The sequence below is a fragment of the Pholis gunnellus genome, assembly GCF_910591455.1.
Source record: "Pholis gunnellus genome assembly, chromosome: 21".
NCBI classification, from domain to species: Eukaryota; Metazoa; Chordata; class Actinopteri; order Perciformes; family Pholidae; genus Pholis; species Pholis gunnellus.
In genome coordinates this window covers 340,849-360,022 of record NC_136548.1, presented here as the reverse complement: position 1 = coordinate 360,022, position 19,174 = coordinate 340,849, and the positions used below count along the sequence as shown (strand labels likewise).

At 42.5% G+C, this 19,174-nt stretch overlaps 1 protein-coding gene across 1 annotated transcript in view; it reads left to right on the top strand.

The window, feature by feature from the left end:
- The window catches only part of ryr2a (ryanodine receptor 2a (cardiac)), a gene marked incomplete at both ends in the record, with an annotated part of 190,358 nt that overhangs the window by 800 nt on the left and 170,384 nt on the right, over positions 1 to 19,174 (top strand). The gene's annotated exons all lie outside the window — the stretch shown is intronic.

Here is a 19,174-nt window from a genome sequence, read left to right as displayed (position 1 = left end):
TGCCATTGCAGTTTCCAACGTCAGTATCTTGACAAATTAAGGACGGTTACTGCAATGCTATTAAGCTGCTCGATCCTATAAAAGTAATTCCACTGGAAGGACATGTTGGAATGAGAGGCGCCCCACGGATGCTTTGACACACCGGCAGAATGCATTTTAAAGCTGCACCATTATTTCTTTGTTCATAATGGGTCAAATAACTGTGTGATGTGAGAGGAGTCAATCAGAGTGACAGACCCACAGACAATTATCACCCACTCTGCAGTTCCTCTCCGCTCCACAGAGCTTGTTTAGTGTCTTTCAGCTCATTGTTTTGGTTCAGTCTCACTGCTCTCATCAACCTGGTGTCTAGCGATGTCAGGCTGGTGTTTTTAGTGGAAAGGCTCCATTAAACCCACTGTATGATACCTGCCCAGTTACACTTACTGGTGAACACAGTGGAGCATTTGGCAGCTTAAGAGCCACTCTCTTTTTAATACAAGAGAGTGAACATTGTACTTGCATTCATCAACATTTTGAGCTAGCTTAGAACAGTTTTCAGGGTGTCTGTGCTCAGACACTCAGGAGGAGCTATGAGTAGAACTCACCTTTTTTTTGTATTTGTAGATATAGTTTGGTTTCATTAGAATTCCTCCGGGTATGTCTGACTGGGAGGGACGTACCCAGGACATACTGGAGGGTTTAAATATTGAGCCTCGGAGCTTCTTGGTTTATCCCCCCTAGGTTAATGTGGCCTTGGTGCAGGATGTTTAGTCTGCTGCCTTCAGGACCCGGACTCAGATAAACAGAAGAACATTGAAAGGAGATATTTGAAAAAACTAAAATATGCCATCCCAGCTGATATCCATATTTTATCCATGCCTTTGAGGTGAGGGCAGAACTACTGCAGTGGTGGTTTGTGGTTACTGCTCAACAGGCCACCTGTCACCATTTCAGCATGTTGTAGTACACGTATGACATCAACTCTGGAGACTCTATTTAAATAAAGTGCAGTAGATCTGTAGTAATGCAGTAGTGACTAGTCGGCCAGTGGATCAAACTAAATGCTGAATTGTCTGGGCTCCAACAATCCATTAACACCTATTCCCCTCAATGACATTTTGGGGTCCCATTAAGAGAGCAACCATTAGACCCAGCAATGATTATGTGTTGTGGTCCCAAGCGGTAAAAACATTCAATAGTGCATGAAATTGAGCTAAATAGAAATGCCTTCACAATCAATGACTCCAAATTGGGTGATATTGATGTCCACCTCGTGCTGATAATTATTGACTAGTTTACAATGATCTGTTGAATCTGCAACAACACATCTAATGAGCTGTGTATGTTTTAACCATGTAGTCCATTGTAGTAGCTGTAGCGAAATTAAAATGTCTGATAAAGCAGTATATTTTAATATCAAGCCACCTCTTAAATATTTGTTATTTTATATAGTTAAAGTTGTTGACAGTATTTTTTAAGAGTTAGTTCATCTTCATTTTGTGCTGCTGTAAAGTAATATATATATACAGTATATTAGTGCTGGGCAAGTTAACACGTTATTATCGCGTTAACGCATTAATTAATTAACGCCGACAATTATTTTATCGCACGTTGCCGTTATTTTTTTATTATTAAGCGGATATTTTTAACACAAGAGCAGCAAGCGGTGAACAGCTGTTTATGTGGTGTCTCTTCCGTTTCCTTCACTTACATTTCCCTGGGTCCTAAGTCCCTCCATGTACAGCTTCTTATCACCCTCTATGTACCAACATACATTTATAACAAATACCACACATATTAAGGTAATCAGCGTTGCATATGTCTGACTAAAATACCCAAAAAGCAATGATTCATTTAAATTATTTTTTTAGAGTTTTTAAATTTTTTTTGTTTGGAATATGTATAATAAGCATATCATTTAGTTATTGCTACTGATAATTTAACAAACATAAAAACATGACGTAGATAGGTTTGCAGTTTTCAAGAAGTATATTTCAAATTGCATCTATTACACACATGAAGATAAAGTTGTGAACACTGGCAGAATATCTATTATCAGAATCATAACTGTATTTTAACTGCTATTGGGGAATACTGCTGTAAAAAGAACCTTATTTGTTTAAAGTGTTTGCAAACCAAATGTTATTGCACTTTTGTTCATATAGCAGTACTTATAAAATAAAAGTGCGCAATACACTACTTTTGAGTTATTTATTGAATTTTGCGCATAACAATGAGATTAATCGCAAAAAAAATAATGTGATTAATCGCGATGAAAAATTTTAATCGTTGCCCAGCACTAATATATATATATATATATATATATATATATATATATATATATATATATATATATATATATACGTATATATATATATATATATACGTATATATATATATACGTATATATATGGTGAGGATCAGTGGCGGGCCGTCAGGGCCTGCAAAGCCTTCTCTGCTGGCCTAAACAGAATCACAAAGTTATAGCTATTTTATAATTTAATATTTTTTCTTAAATACATTTAATTTTTTCTTATATGTATTATAATTTATAAAAATATTTTTCCCATTATCTTATTTTCTCATTGCACAGCTACTGTGCTCCTCAGTTGCTCTGCTTCCAGTGCAGCTTGTTTTAAGTAGAGCTTTTATCCAATCAGATTTCACCTCTGTGTCTCTAGTAAGAAGAGAGGCCCCAGCCTGCAGACTCACCCAGTGCTGGCATGTGCAGTTTAAATTGAATGGGGACGATATTGTTGATTCAACCAATCAGATCTTTAGTTTGGGATTCATGGCCGCACCAGAGCTGTTTGCAGGCCAAGTTACGTCAGCTCAGAGTCCAGATGCCTCTCTGCCAGCAAGGTGCAGAGTGTGCTGTGATTGGTCAGTGGGCGGGCACGTGACTATGAGCCCGCGAAACATGATTGCTATCAGAGCTTTGTAGCAGACAGAGTTCAAGTGGAAATATTTGATAGACATTTTACCTAGCTTTGTTTTTTTAATATGAAATGGCGGAAGGAGGAGAAACGGATTTAGTGGCGGAGTTACTGGGAACGCTTTTCTCAAGAAGGACATTTCTGAACAAACTGGACAGTAAGAAATGACCCCACAGCTAGCAGCCCTGACCAGCCAGGAAAAGGATTTGTATGCAGCGTCAGAAGCGTTGCACATGTAATGGCTGTGAATGTGTTTCATTTTAACTGAGCGTCGGTACTTTTGGAGAGACTCCAGTGGATCTACAACTCACAACCGCGGCCCGCCCTTCGCCGGTCCACGGCCGAAGACGACCACCGAACGCGGTCGAAGGCGACCACCAAACTGCGGCGGAAAACGGACCACCGACCGGCCGCGGAAGACGGACAAGCGACCGGCAGCGGAAGACAACCGAACGTCGGTCAAAAACGACGACCGAACAGCGGCGGACCACGGACAACCGACCGGCGGCGGATCCGGTTGGACTTCTTACTGGAACTGATGTACTGGGATTAAACTCTTTGTCAGCATAGACAGCATTTGGTAAGTGAACTTCGTTTGTTTACCTCTACTGTTCATTTGTCAATCGTGGCGTTTTTATGAATAGTATTTGAATGGCTCGTGCTCGTGTGGTGGAATGCGGTGGAATGCGTGGATCCGCTGCAGGTCTGCTGGATTGATTTGTTGGTTTGTTGTCATATGAATATATGCGACTGCTCTTGTGAGTTTGTCATTGTGTTACATTGATTTGGACTATATTGTCCGTTAATGACGCAGCGTATAATATGTGCTCGTATTCATGTATCTGCACATTTTATTTCATTTGTCAAATGTTGCAGTGTTATGTGAATATGCGGCTTTTACACGAAACAAATAATAACCCGTAGCTGTGACGTCATAATGAGGTTATTAGAAGTGGAGAGCAGCACTGAAGGCCCAGGTATAAAATCCACGGCCCGCCACTGGTGAGGATGCAGATTGCAACCAGCTGAACACCCCTCTGCTCACTCCTCCCTTTCCAAGTGTCTCGGAGAACTACGGTGGCCTTCAGGTGACATAATACATGAAAGACTCTCTAGAGCCAGTGCTTGGTTTGTCCATTCTGGGCTACCTTAGCAACATGGAGGTGCAATATGGAATTGTAGTTATTCATGGAACAGTGATAGAAACCATGCACATTTACACTGAATGAGTATTCTTGTGTTTATAGTTGTATATCTTTATTAGTCTTTTGGAGTGCTAAACCTGAGAGTGGGGTGCTGATATATCAGTTACATATTTAATACCCCTAAAATAGCATCAGGCCCCAGCCTGGGTTCCCAAGATGAGATGGTCCAGAAGCGAGACGCTCTACTCACCAATTCAGTGTGAATTGATACATTTAATAAAATAGCAGCATATCTTTTATGTGAATTACAGTTCACGCACATGCCAAGCCGCACTTCAACCCCTGAATAGATGCCCCTAAATCGTACACACCGGCCCTTTAAGTGTTACGACAGCATAAAAAGTGACATATTTCTAGAGATTATATATTATTCTGCAATCCAACATACATGGCCTAAGGTATGATAAAGTATTGTATACTTTTTTATTTGTTAGAAATTTTAATAAGATAATCATCAGTCAATATCAACATTTATCACAACGTAAGAAGTGAACGTAGTCATCGTGATGTCACCCATTGGTTTGTCGCTATGAAGCCTCGAGTTCGGCGATATGTCGTCACCATCTTGGATTATGGCCATCACCATCTTGTTTTTTTTCACAACCAATGAACTGAAGTTACCATATTTGGAATGCGGAGGAGTGACGTAGACGCCCTATTAAGCTCTGGTAGTGGTAGCGACCTGTCAATCACAGTAGCCCCGCCCTAAAGCATCCCCTGCTTTATGGTCTGTTTGACTCTAAATGGACCATAATTTACTAAATGAACATCATGCTGTATTGAAGAAGACTTGAAACTAGAGATTGAGACCATAAACCCATGTTTAAAATGTTTACTGAGGTAATAAATCAAGAGAGAAGTAGAGTCATTTTCTCATAGACTTTTATACAACCAGAGGAGTCGCCCCCTGGTGGTCAGGAGAGAGAATGCACGTTTTTAGACACTTCCGCATCAACAGAACCTGAGGTTGCCGCCTGATCACAAAATAATTATTTCACTTTCTGTTGAGCTTTAAGTCTCCTGTAGCTTTAAGTTCCCCAGTAAAATATTCAGAACCCAAAGCAGAACAAATGTTAAGATTTGATGCAGCAGGGATGGAAGGGTTTCTCTCAGTGGGGTTCTTTGGTAGGAGTGGCAGTGATAGTAAGGTGCCGCTGAATGGAGGAGCAGCGCTCAGACTGTGAGGGCCTCTTCACAGGCAATGCAGCCAGGGAAAGGCACTGGAGCACTCCGCTTCATTTAATACTTCATTAGGCGCAAGTGACTAACGTTTAGATCTGCACTGCGTTCATCAGAGGCAAATGGTATTGGCAGTGATGGAGCAACTCTCATTTAACAAGACGGCACAATACAGTGTGGCAGCACAGACAGGAACACGATCATTAAGATTGTCCTCATCACTAAAACAGAAACAAAGCAAAGTCATTCATCAGTGTCATATGGTAATGACATGGAAGGTTACCAGGACCAACACTTTGAGAAGGTACTTGTTTCAAGTGGTACGTCAGGGAGTTTGGAGTTGAAAAGTCTACAGTCAGTGTGTGTACCAATGTTCACGGGTTGTGTTATTGAGTTGTTTTGATGCTGGCTATGTCACCGGCTCTGCCATTGATCTATATACTGTAGCTGTACAACTTCCATGCTGTTCTCTCCATCTGCTTGGAAATGCCTCATGATAGGTCTGTCAATATCAGTCTGACTGCACATTAACTCCTCTAAAGTCCCACTCTCTGCTGCTCTGGTACATTGCTACACTTGCTGTCGCTGTTGAACATTTCATACATGTCCACTCAAATATGAATGCACTGCAGCTATACTGCAACATTGTACAATATATATATATTTGAATAAAGAAAGGACTGTGTAGAGATACTGTGATAATGGTTCTTGATTATCAGTAGTTTATGTGGTACATGAGAGACTAATGCACCCCATTATTTGAATTAGCCCAACCGTCTCACTACATCTCCACTGGCTTTACCTGTCAGTCTACAACCGTTGCTCCTGCTGATAATGCCTCTGTGTCCCTTTTAGAGACAAACGTATTTTATATTCAAAACTGCTGAGTTTCTAATAGCAATTGTAGGTTTACATCCAGGCTCTTCTTCCTCCCTCTCCTGCCTCCTCTCCTCTCCTCCTGTTCCATCCCTACCTTTCAACACCCCCCCCCCCCCCCCCCTCTGATCCTTCAGCACTCCCTGCTAAGTGCACTTTGAATGCAGATCAATACATGGTTACTGGTGCCTGCTGATGTCTCAGCACAAAGCAAACAGCATGGCCGCAGCCGTGTGTTTGTGTTCATTTAATCTCTGTGACAGTCTGCAGACTGTAGAAATGGACCGAGCAGAGCATTCCACCAGGAGAGCCACAGCAGGTCAATTAAAGGGACACTCCACCCGAAATCTATCTTTTGAGTATCGACACAAGCCCCTGAAGACCGTAAATACAAATGACCTAAAATAAACATTATCTGATTAATTCAACTTCATTTATTTTTATTTGTTGATATGATATCAATATTTACTTTTAACATCTGGCAGCAGGAATCACACCTCTCACACATGAGAAAATCAGTTTGAATAAAATCAGGGTCATTTTCAAATGTTCTCCAAATGAAACGACAAAATATGTTGTTGGTCCGTGCCCTCTAGAACGACACATAGAAGCTTTTTTCTGACCTTACAACAAGTTAGAGTTGAAGCATTTGGCCTGCAGTGAAATGAGAGACTCTGTGGTGGGAGGACACCGGTTTCGTTTTTGTGTGGCTGCTTGAATATCACTAAAAGCTTATGGTTCACCCACATGATCAATGCAGTTATGTTCAATTTCAGTTGGATTTGAAATGAATTGCATGAAGCCAAAGTCATCCAAACTAAATGATTCTGATCTGATGCCCCTCTCAGCAGGAGGACATCAGTTTAGTGCCCTGCAAAACAATTAAAAACACCACTACAAAAAACATTTGTTTGTGATCAGTCACAACCAGGGTCAAGTTCAGACACAAACACTACCTAGTTAGGGTTAGATCAGTGGTTCTCAAACTGTGGGGCGTTAAGATGTCTACAGCGTCTTTCCCTCCGTTAAAGTTTAAGTTACGTTTTGTACCATTACAGTTCAGACTTACTGGGTTAAGTTAACGTCCACTGCATGTGGAACCCCCCCCCCCCCCCCCAAACTCAAAGTAGAATGAAAGGCCCAGATACTGATGAGATGATGAGGTCAAAGAGCTTCAGGGAGAGGAGGCTGTTTGTGTAGCGCAGCTTAATGCAGGGCTGAGATGTGAAGGAGCTGGGCCTGGATAAAGGTGGAGGTGGGCCTGGATAAAGGTGGAGCTGGGTCTGGATAAAGGTAGAGCTGGGTCTGGATAAAGGTGGAGCTGGGCCTGGATAAAGGTGGAGCTGGGTCTGGATAAAGGTGGAGGTGGGTCTGGATAAAGGTGGAGCTGGGCCTGGATAAAGGTGGAGCTGGGCCTGGATAAAGGTGGAGCTGGGCCTGGATAAAGGTGGAGGTCTAAACAGACGTGAGTACAGCTTCCCGCTGTCACAGTATTTTAAATACATTGATAAAGCAGGGTATGCTAAATGCAGCCTCTGCTCCAGGAGATGAAGTACAGCAACAAGGGCTCACGTGTCCTCTCATCACACAGACAGACACTGTTCACTGTGATGACCACAGCCAGAGGACCAACAGTCCCACGTGCAGTTAAATCACAGCTATTATTTTACAATTGATAAGCTACTTTATATATTATCATTTTCATTTAAATAATTGAACTGGATTGAATGCATATTATTTGCAAATAGAAGATTGGCCACAATCCTAACAGCTGTACAGTAACAGTAGATATAACAGTTAATATGAAGCCATACAGTAATGAAAACTAATCACTTTATTTGTACAGGCGATGGTTCTCGCTACTCTTGCTATCTTTGTTTTTATATGACTAAAAAGCTTTTAAAGGTTAATAATAATAGAGCTGAAATACTGATTAATAACTGAATAATAAATTCGTTTTTTGCTTAAAGTAAATGTCTTATCACTTAATTTTCTTCTCAGAGTACACCAGAATGCTACATTTTAAAGCTCATATTTAAAATAAATTCTGCTGGTATGTGTGAGCATATGGCGTCACAAAATGTTATTTCAATAAAAGTTCAACATGGACCATTTTGTTGGGGCGGTGGGGCATGAACATTTTTCTTCCTCCAAAGTGGGGCGCGACAGAAAAGGTTTGAGAACCACTGGGTTAGATGATGGTTTGGTTTAAATAAACACAGACTTCTCTGACTTCCTTAGGGAACAATTGTGGTTAGGATTAGAAGAACTATTACTTGTGGTTTGTGGTAACCAGTAAGCTAACTGCAGTCTCCCATGTTAAAGTCACATGCTGACCTCCCCCCCACAAAGTTTTCAGGTGAGACACTGCTGGCAAAAACATCCCAAAACTCCCATTTACTACTTTGTCTATTTGCACCAGTATATGTCTCCTAAATTCACCAAAACGTTAGCATTAGACGGTGCCTCATTTGCATATTTAAACATTACATTTCAGAAAACTTGTAATACCGAAAATAATTTATTGTTTTTTTATTTATGTTGATTTCTTCTTTCTTTTGGCACTATTCACCTGTAGTGCCTCCCGTTTAGGCGGTGTGACGTCAAGCTACTTCCTCCTTTGTCATAATATGCTGCAGTCCAACATACACTGGATTTTTGAGGCGTGATAATTGATATTTTGGAGTTAAAAAACAACAACTATAAAGATGTACCAGCCGATATAACTTTTTAAAAAATATGAACACATGGAGCATGGATATGTGAGGGTGAGGAACGGCTCAGAGGTTGTTTGTGTTAGTATAGAACTTACTGTACCCATTCTGCCACTTCAGCACTGTCCTAAATTCATCAAGGGAGCTTTGTTCCCCATGTAAGGACATGCTGACCGGCCTGTGGAGCAAAACCAAGTTTTTGTTAACACACACTTCTGACCCAGTAAAGGAATAGTATGAAAACAACTGTTGGTTAAGAATAAAGGGGAGCTGTAAAAGCAGTACATACTGAGGAAAGGAGAACATGGAAGATATAGCAGACACTCCGGCTGAGTATCGATCCATTGAACTCTGTTAGTGTGTGTTGGTGGAGTATGGTAAAAACGGTGTTTGCCAATGAGCCTTCATACTGTGATGCTAAGAAAAGTTGGATTTGTCCGAAATAAAACTCGGCAGGTTCACATCTAAAACTCTGTGTAGGCTTTTATTCATGTTTTGTAATCATTGGTAGTGAAACTAGAAACAATATACAGTACCACTATGTGCCAAAGACAAAAAAAAAAAAGTTCTGTCTGTGCATGCTTCTGTCTTTTAAATCCCAGCGCATGCGCACAAGCCTAATTGTCTCTCCTACACAGACGGACATAGACTCAGTTTTTTGCATATCAACACACTTGACTGTTCTACCAGCATTATGACCAGGAGGCAACCTCAAGTTCTGCCGAGTGAAGCCGATGCGGAAGTGTCTTAAAACGTTTCTCTCTAGTGTCCACCAGGGGGCGACTCCTCTGGTTGTATAGAAGTCTATGAGAAAATGACTCTACTTCTCTCTTGATTTATTACCTCAGTAAACATTGTAAACATGGGTTTATGGTCTCAATCTCTAGTTTCAAGTCTTCTTCAATACAGCATGATGTTCATTTAGTAAATGATGGTCCATTTAGAGTCAAACAGACCATAAAGAGGAGTATGCTTTAGGGTGGCCTTACTGTGATTGACAGTTTGCTGCCGCTACCAGAGCTCTATACGTCATATCTCTGTCACTCCTCCACATTCCAAATATGGTAACTTCTGTTCATTGGTTGCAAAAAAAAAATCATGGCGACGGCTGTAATCCAAGATGGTGACGGCCAAATCGACGAATTGGAGGCTTCATAACAACAGTCCACAAACCAATGTGTAATGTCACGATGACTTAGTCCACTTCTCAGTCCATGGTTGAGACGTGTCAATGAAAAGAAGGGGGATGAGGTTTTCTAGCACTGCAGAGCAGTGCCGTTACTCACAGCTTTGCAGAAAAGTAATGATGTTTCTATGTAATTATAGAAAAGAAAAAAACAAAAACAATAGTAATTCAGTGACATTGGCTTAACATTTCATCATCAGGGTTTTATTGTTCAAATTGGTGTTTTATCCCAATTTAGAAAAAGGACGGTGTTATATTAGGCTTTTTGAACAAAGCAGTGTTTACTGAAACGTTCCTTTAAATGAAAACATAACAATGTACAGGGACTCAGTGCAGAAGTGGTACTGTGTGGAGCAGGGTTGGGTGAGGGGCGGGTGGAAAAAGCAATAGTCCTCCATCAGCTGTCCGTGCAGCTCACGCACACAAAGAAACGGATGAGCCCGTTTTCTCTCTATGAAAGTTTAATGACTTCCCTCCTAGTTTCATAAATGTTATGTCCGCTCTACGAGCCACACAAGTCCCTCAACATCTATCAACCACAACACTCACCCACACAGTGTGTGATCAGGGCTGACAGGGCGCAGTGCACCATCCTTTCTGCTTTAAGGTGGACCATATGAGTAGACTCACATCAATGTCCTCCAGGTGACTTGAGTGCGGTGGCCGACAAGGACGAATGAACTAAAACAGCCCAAAACATCTTGATTAGAAGAAATGTGCTGCAGCTTCTCAAGCAATCCCAGTTAAAAAACATGAAAATCCCCCAAAATATAACAACAGAAACAAATGCATAAACAGCAAATACGCTGCAAATACAGAAAGAGGCCAAATCAAAAACACACAAACCCTGAAAATGAAAGTTACGAATGTAACTACGGTTCTATGAATCCTGGATGACCGCCAGAGGCAGTGTTTAACACTGGATATCTTCTGTCTCGCGCATGCGCAGGTCGAATATTTATATCAACAAAGTCACTGTGTATCCCACTGCAGGCGTGCCAGCGCCATGCAAATGATCAGGGTAGGTTGAGCTGGATTCAGCTGTCCTGACAGGGGGAGGTAAACCTCAAGCATCAGGTGTTCCATTTCGGCCAGCCTAGCAGACCTTACTGCTCAAGGCATGATGCCACAGGTCCTGCCTGGGTTCTCCGAGAGGCCCTCCCTCAGATACTCGAGGCTAAGGCAAGAGGTCATGGCCGTCCCCAGGCTGAAGAGGAGCTATACAGGTCCTACAGCCGGGAGAGTTTACCATGGCCGCGATTCTGGGGGAACCCATGTCCCACTAGTTGATGCGGAATTCCAAGTCAGTCTGAGCGGGTCAGTCTGAGAGAACAGGCAGGGGGCAGTCAGAGGGGAGTGATTTCTTCAGACACTCTCTTCACTTGGACAGTCGCTGCAGATATTGGTGACCCACCAGTTATCTTGAGCGAGAGCACTCTGCCACTGTAACCAAAAAACAGTCCTTACAGTGAGAGGGGAGTGAGGACGCTCTTCACTAGGACATTCGCTGCAGATATTGCGTGTCGCACCAGTTAGCTTGAGCGAGAGCACTCTGCCACTGTGGAAACAGGCCCAAAAAAAAAACAACAGTCCTTACCGTGAGAGGAGAGCGAGGACACTCTCTTCACTAGGATATTTGCTGCAGATATAGGTGACCCACCAGTTAGCTTGAGCGAGAGCACTCTGCCACTGTGGATACAGGCCAAAAAAACAGTCCTTAAAGTGAGAGGGGAGCGAGGGCACTCTCTTCACTAGGACAGTCGCTATAACTGGTGGTGTCCCACCTGTTAGGCTGAGCGAGGACACTCAGCTAACTGCGATAGCCGTAATGTTACAAAATCAATGGACACAATCCCAGTATTAGCTTAGTCTAGTTAGTGTCCCACCAGTTAGCTTGAGTGAGGACACTGCCAACTGCGACAGCCGTAATGCGTAAAAAGCATCAATGGACACAACATCAGTGTTGATTTAGTATAACTAGCATCTCACCAAGTTAGCCTGAGCGAGGACACTCTGCTAACTGTGACAGCAGTAAGGTTACAAAGTAAATGGACACAGTCCCAGTACCACCTTTATCTAGCTAGCATCTCAACAAGTTAGCCTGAGCGAGGACACTGCTAACTGTGAAATCTGTCAGATGTCAAATTAAATCTCAATGGACACAATGTCAATGTCGATCTAGTGGAACTAGTTTCTCACCAAGTTTGCCTGAGCGGAAACACTCTGCTAACTGTGATAGCCATAATGTTACAAAATCAGTGTACACAATGCTAATGCCGATCGAGTAGAACTAGCATCTCATCAAGTTAGCCTGAGCGGAACCACTCGCTAACTGTGATAGCCGTAATGTTACAAAATCAGTGGACACAATGCTAATATCGATCTAGTCGAACTAGCATCTCATCAAGTTAGCCTGAGCGAGGACACTGCTAACTGTGATAGCCGTATCTGTGAAGGGCGGGCTGACAGCGTATATTCTACGCTCTCGTCGGTATGCCACTCGATTAGCTAGAGCGGAAGCGCTCTGCCAACCATGGAAAACGAACAACTGTTATAGAAAACAATGTTAATCGATCTCACCGATTGCTGTCTTCACGACTTCGGTGGCCCTTATCAGACTGGTGATGACCGATGATAGGGGCGTCCACCAGTCCGGGGCTCAATGGTCCGAACGGCGACAAAACGCCACTCCCTCCTAAGAGGGACAGCTTGTCGCAGCCTTTGGAGGGCGAGAGATCCGCAACTCCGACCGGTGGTCACAAGGCTACAGCGACAAGCTCCAATATGTCTTGATCATAGACACATCTTTGTTTAAGCTTATGCTACCATGGTAGCTAACCTGCGTAGCGAGAAGATGAAAAAGGACTGAACTCGGAATGACACCGGAACTTATAGACGACGGGGGTCATCCGAGGTCACAGGTGACTTTGTTGATATAAATATTTGACCTGCGCATGCGCGAGACAGAAGATATCCAGTGTTAAACACTGCCTCTGGCGGTCAGTAAGGATGAAATAGAACAAGTGCAACAGAAAAAGTGCTGCATATCTGGTCCACATAATGGAAGTTGTCGGAAGGCCTGTAGGGGGAGCGCTGAGTGGAACAGCTTGATCTTCAACCAGAGAGAGACTAGACGAGAGAGCGTGGTTGTTCTTGAAGCGGGAAGAAAAGTGGAGTAAAGAGGCGACCAAGTGGCAATCTCTGGAGAATGCAAGTATAAGAAGTGTCCTAATACTTGCATTATCTCTACTGACCAGCAGCGGGCGACTCCTCCAGCTGCAAAAAGAAGTCTGATTGTATAGAAGTCTATTAAGTCTAGTAAATGATGGTCCATTTAGAGTCAAATAGACCATAAAGCAGAGTATGCTTTAAAGTGGGCTTACTGTGATTGACAGGTTGCTGCTGCTATCAGAGACGTAAACGGCATCTCCTTAGTGTTCCAAATATATTAACTTCTGTTCACCGGCTGCAAAAACAACAACATGGTGACGGCAATAATCCAAGATGGCGACGGTGAAATCGCCAAACTGGAGGCTTCATAACGTCAGTCCACAAACCAATGGGTGATGTCACAATGACTCCGTCCACATAGAGACTATAGAGGCAACACAAAAAGGTCTCTGTTCTTTACTATGTTTTAAAAGAGCAACAGATTTACTTAGCTAGCGTTAGCTCTTTTATAATAATTCAAAAGACGAAGGCCTAATGGGAAAAAGAATATGTTACCTGAAGAACATGACTGGATCTGCAAACATTTAACTCACATGACTGATCAGCTGTTCCTAGATATATATTTATGCTGTCTTCGTCTCCAGACAACATGAAACATGGTCACTACTAGCGGACATGAAAGAACAATTCAAACTTGACCAATTGAAACAACTTCCACCTCTCTCCATTTTTCTATTGCATATGGGTTTGATGGCCAAGGTTGACCGGTTCACGACCTCTACTTCTTCTACTCTCATTGCTGGTGGAATACAGCCATGTGTAGCCTACAGCGCCAACTTCTGACCAAACCAAGCTGTAGCCAAGTTTATTCACTCCAAACCAGTTGACGGAAACGTGCCTAACTGGCTTTCTTATTTTTTGCGACATTTCAAAAGCGCGCTTATAATTTGCTTGACAATTGAATGAAAACATGGCTCGTGTCACTTTGTTGGAGATTTATTCATCCATGCAGTTGGCATACTGTATATGAAGATAGAACATCTAGGGAGAAAGTGTTGATTATTACTGTGGCATTACTGAGGCTTTTTTTTTTACCTCTTCTTCACACTACAAGGGGACCAGTTCTTATCGACCGATCTGACCAGAGATCAACTTAAAAAACAACTTAAAATGGGCTCTTTCAGTGTCTTTTGTGGTTTATTTCAGGGCTTCAACTAATGATAATATTTGATCATCAATCAATCTGCAGATTATTTTCCCAATTCATCAATTAATTTGTTCGTAATCTGTGCAATGTTTAACTGTTAAAACATGGCATTCACAACTCTCTTGACTGTCGGACACTTTCTCAAATGTTTAACTTAACTTTCTCACAATTCAGACATTTGCCATTTTCCGGCTGTCTGACATTCAATTGATGTTTGTGAATGTTTTTTTGTGTGTATAGTTTTTAAAAAAGTGGAGACTTTTAGCACAAATTCTTTGATGTCAGCTGTCTGTTATGAAGGCTCCTCATAAAGGTAAATAGACACAAGCTCTGAAACCATTTTTTGAAAAGCAGAAAATAACTTCTTTCGCTATTTCTGGTCCTCCTCAGGTGCACAGATACTGTCATATTGTAGGTGACTGTCTTGAAATGTATTTTATACTACAGAAGCAGTGACTGAAAACACAGGTTATCTACTAGATGCTGTGGTGCCAAAATCTTGTTAACCAAGAAGACTAAGATATCAGCATATTGAAGAACAGCCTTTATATTGCACAGTTAGCATTAACATGTTGTTAGCTTGTTGTTGCTATAAACTGTAAATAAGAAGTGGATGTTGTCATCGGGACGTCACCCGTTGGTTTGTGGACTGCGTTTATGAAGCCTCGAGTTGGGCGATTTCGCCATCTTGGATTACGGCCGTCGCAACCAATCAACGGAGGTTACCTATTTGGAATGCGGAGGAGTGATGTTGAGATGCTGTATACGGCTCTGGTAGGGAACTGTCAATCACAGTAGCCCGCCCTAAAGCATACTCTGCTTTATGGTCTGTTTGACTCTAAATAGACCATCATTTACTAAATGAACATCATGCTGTATTGAAGAAGACTTGAAACTAGAGATTGAGACCATAAACTCATGTTTACAATGTTTACTGAGGTAATAAATCAAGAGAGAAGTAGAGTCATTTTCTCATAGACTTCTATACAACCAGAGGAGTCGCCCCCTGATGGTCAGTAAAGAGAATGCAGGTTTTCAGACACTTCAGCATCAGCTTTACTCGGCAGAACTGGAGGTTGCTTCCTGGTTGTTGCTGGCTAGGATGCTGTTGGCTGGTGTTATTGTGGACAAAAGTGACGTGAGTATAACTTGTTTTGGAGGGGTGTTTCTACTGTGGCAATGCGGGTAACGAGGGACGCTACGATGACAACTGAAGTTGTGTTTGAAGCTTGCGAGCAGCAGAGTGGCCAGTACAGCATGTTGTACATTATACTGACTTTATCGAGACGGCAGGTAAACATGGAGGAACTGCATCCACACACACACGCGCACACACAGACAATCGCCAGAGTGGTTGACTGCTCTTCTTTGAGGTCTGGTCCGGCTCAATTAAACGTTGTATGCCACTGCTGAATAATTCAAAAGGAGGGGTGAGGCTGATTGGTGGATTCATAATTAATGTTGGACAACTTATTGGTCAGTGCGCTGCTGTGATTTAGAGCCAGTGTGTGGCCTTTGTGTGTGTGTGTCTGGTTACTGTGCATGCATGCTGGCAGGTGAACACCTTCTGTGTCGTACAGCAGAGCCAACAATGTGTACTGAACTTTGTTTAAATGAAAACATATTTTTAAGTATCGCTTTCAAAAACCCGGTAAAGTTTGATAAAACATATTTAATTGCGCAAAACAATTCGACAACATTCAACTCACATGACATGTGGGCGGATATATATTTATATTGTCTTCGTCTCTGGATAACATTAAGACTCTGGTGCTAAGGAACAGCTCCTTCCTATCTCCAGGCCATGGTCAATCACTACACCCCCGCCCGACCACTTTGCTCTGCTGTCTCGGGGCGATTGGTGGCCCCGTCACTCAGAGGTCCCTGCGGCCGATCGACCCGGTCACGGCTTTTTTCTGTCCTGGCCCCACAGTGGTGGAATGAGCTCCCCACTGACATCAGGACTGCCCATCTTTCAGCGCAGGCTGAAAACTCACCTCTTCAAGAAGTACTACCCTGAGCCTTCCACTTAGCACTTATTGTATTCATACTAGTTTGTTGCACTTATTATATTCATATTAGTTTATTGTACTTATTGTATTCGTTTGTTTCTGCACTGTACTTTGGCTCTGGTTTATGCTCTTTGATGCTTGTTTAAAAAGGAGATGCACTTATGACTTCTGGTGGATACCTATGTTGAATACACTTATTGTAAGTCGCTTTGGATAAAAGCTAAATGACTTTAATGTAATGTGAAACATGGCCAATACTAGCTGACACGAAAGAACAATCCAAACTTGTCCAATTCAAACGAAGTGCGGAAGACCTCTTTCCATTTTTAGACTAGATTGTAGACTAGATGACCAAGTTGACTTGTTTTGTTTTCTGAGTTTGCAACAGCTTCTTCTTCTACTGTGTTCACTGGTGGATTACAGCCATGTGTAGCCTACAGTGCCAAACTAACCTGTAGCCCTGTTGTAGCTCAGTTTCTGAATACTTGATCAGCATCGCCCAGGCTGTGACACTAGTTTGACAGTTTCCTTGGAGTTCACCACAAGTGATTGACAGCTGCGTTAGAGACCCCTCTGCTCTGATTGGTTGTTCTCCTTTGGGTCCGGTGGAATCTTACAAATGACTTTAGGAGCACTAAAAGGAGGCAGAAGATATCGGTCTGTCTCACGCACCATTGTCAGGATGTAGTAACAGTCTGATTAAATATGACAAAAGTTATTTTTATGAAAGTTGTAGCTTTAGTATATATCCAGCCTACTTACTGCTGCATTTAATTTAATGCATACAAATTTGAAATTTTGAGCAAGGTGACTAACGGTAAATAACCGTTATACTAATATTTATAAAAAAAATATTTTACTATATTTTATAGATAACATTGGAATCATATTTTGTAAAAGCCAATGTAAGTTACTGATGCACAGACTGTAGTGTAGAATCAGAGTAAAAGAGCTAAATACATTACAGGCCCAGAGGGGGAGAGGCGGCGGGGCGGCCCCAGGTAGGACTGAAGCATGCTTTGAAGGTGACCTTCAACAGGGTTCAAAGGATGAACCCAGCGAAAGAGGGCCAGACATGAGTCACAAGTTCAGCAGGGGATGATGGGTAGACTGCAACACAGTCCTATACTAATAGGCAACAGTGAAACAATTAAAGAAAGCACACGGGAACAAAGGGTCGTGTCATAAAGCCACAAAGCTTTAGTTAAGCCAGGCTTACTGTTGAGAAACCCAGTTTCATGAAGCGGGTTTAAATAGGTCTCATCTAAGTTTCTGTGGAAACCGAGACCTCCACACGAGCCTGGTCCCAGTCAGGCTGGTTATCACTGAAGTCTACCTCAAGGCCAGTGTTCCAATCAATCTGTCAGACGGAGTTTTGTACACATGTCCTCCCCAAAGACCCAAGGCCGAACGCAGCTCATATCAAATCCATCACTATTTGATGAACTGTAGCCTGCAGTTATTGCCGACGTGCAGTGTGGAGCTCACACCTGCTGTATACGCTCAGGTAGCGTGCTTCCAGATTCACTAAAATATACGCTCAGACTCAGCTGCCAGTTTATCAGGTCCACCGAGCTAAAACTAGGCCAGACCCAACAGTCCTGTAATGATTCCTCCCATAACAAGCCTTCAAATGTTGATTGAGAGAGGCTTAGACCCAAAGACTTATCATTGAGGGTATAGTTTGTGGGGCTGTTGAATTGTATTGTTACATTGACAGGTGTTTCCATTGTTTTGTCCATCCCATTTGTATCAACCAGGGTAGGCTAAATAACAGAAACATAATCTTAGCTGCCAATCTTCTGGGAAGGCTTTCCACAAGGTTTCGGAGTGGTTTGTTGGAATTTGTACTAGGGCTGCAACAACGAATCGATAAAATCGATAAAAATCGATTATTAAAAGAGTTGGCATATAAACGTTGCCATGACAACACCGGAAGTTGATTTACGCGATTTGTAATATTTTCGCGTCATTCGCGCCGGCGTCGCGATCGCCGGGGACCTCTTCAGCGCGTTTGGTGTTGGTGTGTGAACACCAAACGCGGTGAACGCGATGAACGCGGCCGGTATCTCCGGGGACTATTTGTGTTCATTCGCGTGTATCGCGCTGGACGCGCCGGAGAGGGGGCGTGGCTTATCGGCCTGAAAGCCGTTCACTGAGTGGATCAGCGCGTGTCTACCCTTCACTGAGAGGCGTGGGTAAACCCGCTGAACCCCACTCCTGATATTAGTCCATTTATTTTTTTAAATAATGACTTTAACAGCTCAGGGATGTTCGAGCAACCTGTTTGTGCACTTTGTGAAGATGTGTTGCTCTGTGAATGTGCACTGTCAGCTCTGTTTTTGATTAAAGGGTTGGAAATGAATGCTTTTTTGTTTTTTTTATCCGATCGATTAATCGAACAAATAATCGACAGATTAATCGATTATTAAAATAATCGTTAGTTGCAGCCCTAATTTGTACGCAATAGGCCGACATGCACACCTTTTTGTGATATATCTGTATGAGCTAATACTGGCTGATACAAAGCCCTGGCCGATTTATCGGCCTAGCTCTGGCTTTATGTTTTGTCCTGCTTTTGCTCTTCTGTCTTGCTGCTGTGCACTTCTACTGCTACTCCCACAGCCAAGTCATTTCAGACCACATCTGCTCATTAGAAATGCTCGTCAGTCATTTTTCAACAACTATTGTCCTGATCGCGTCCCT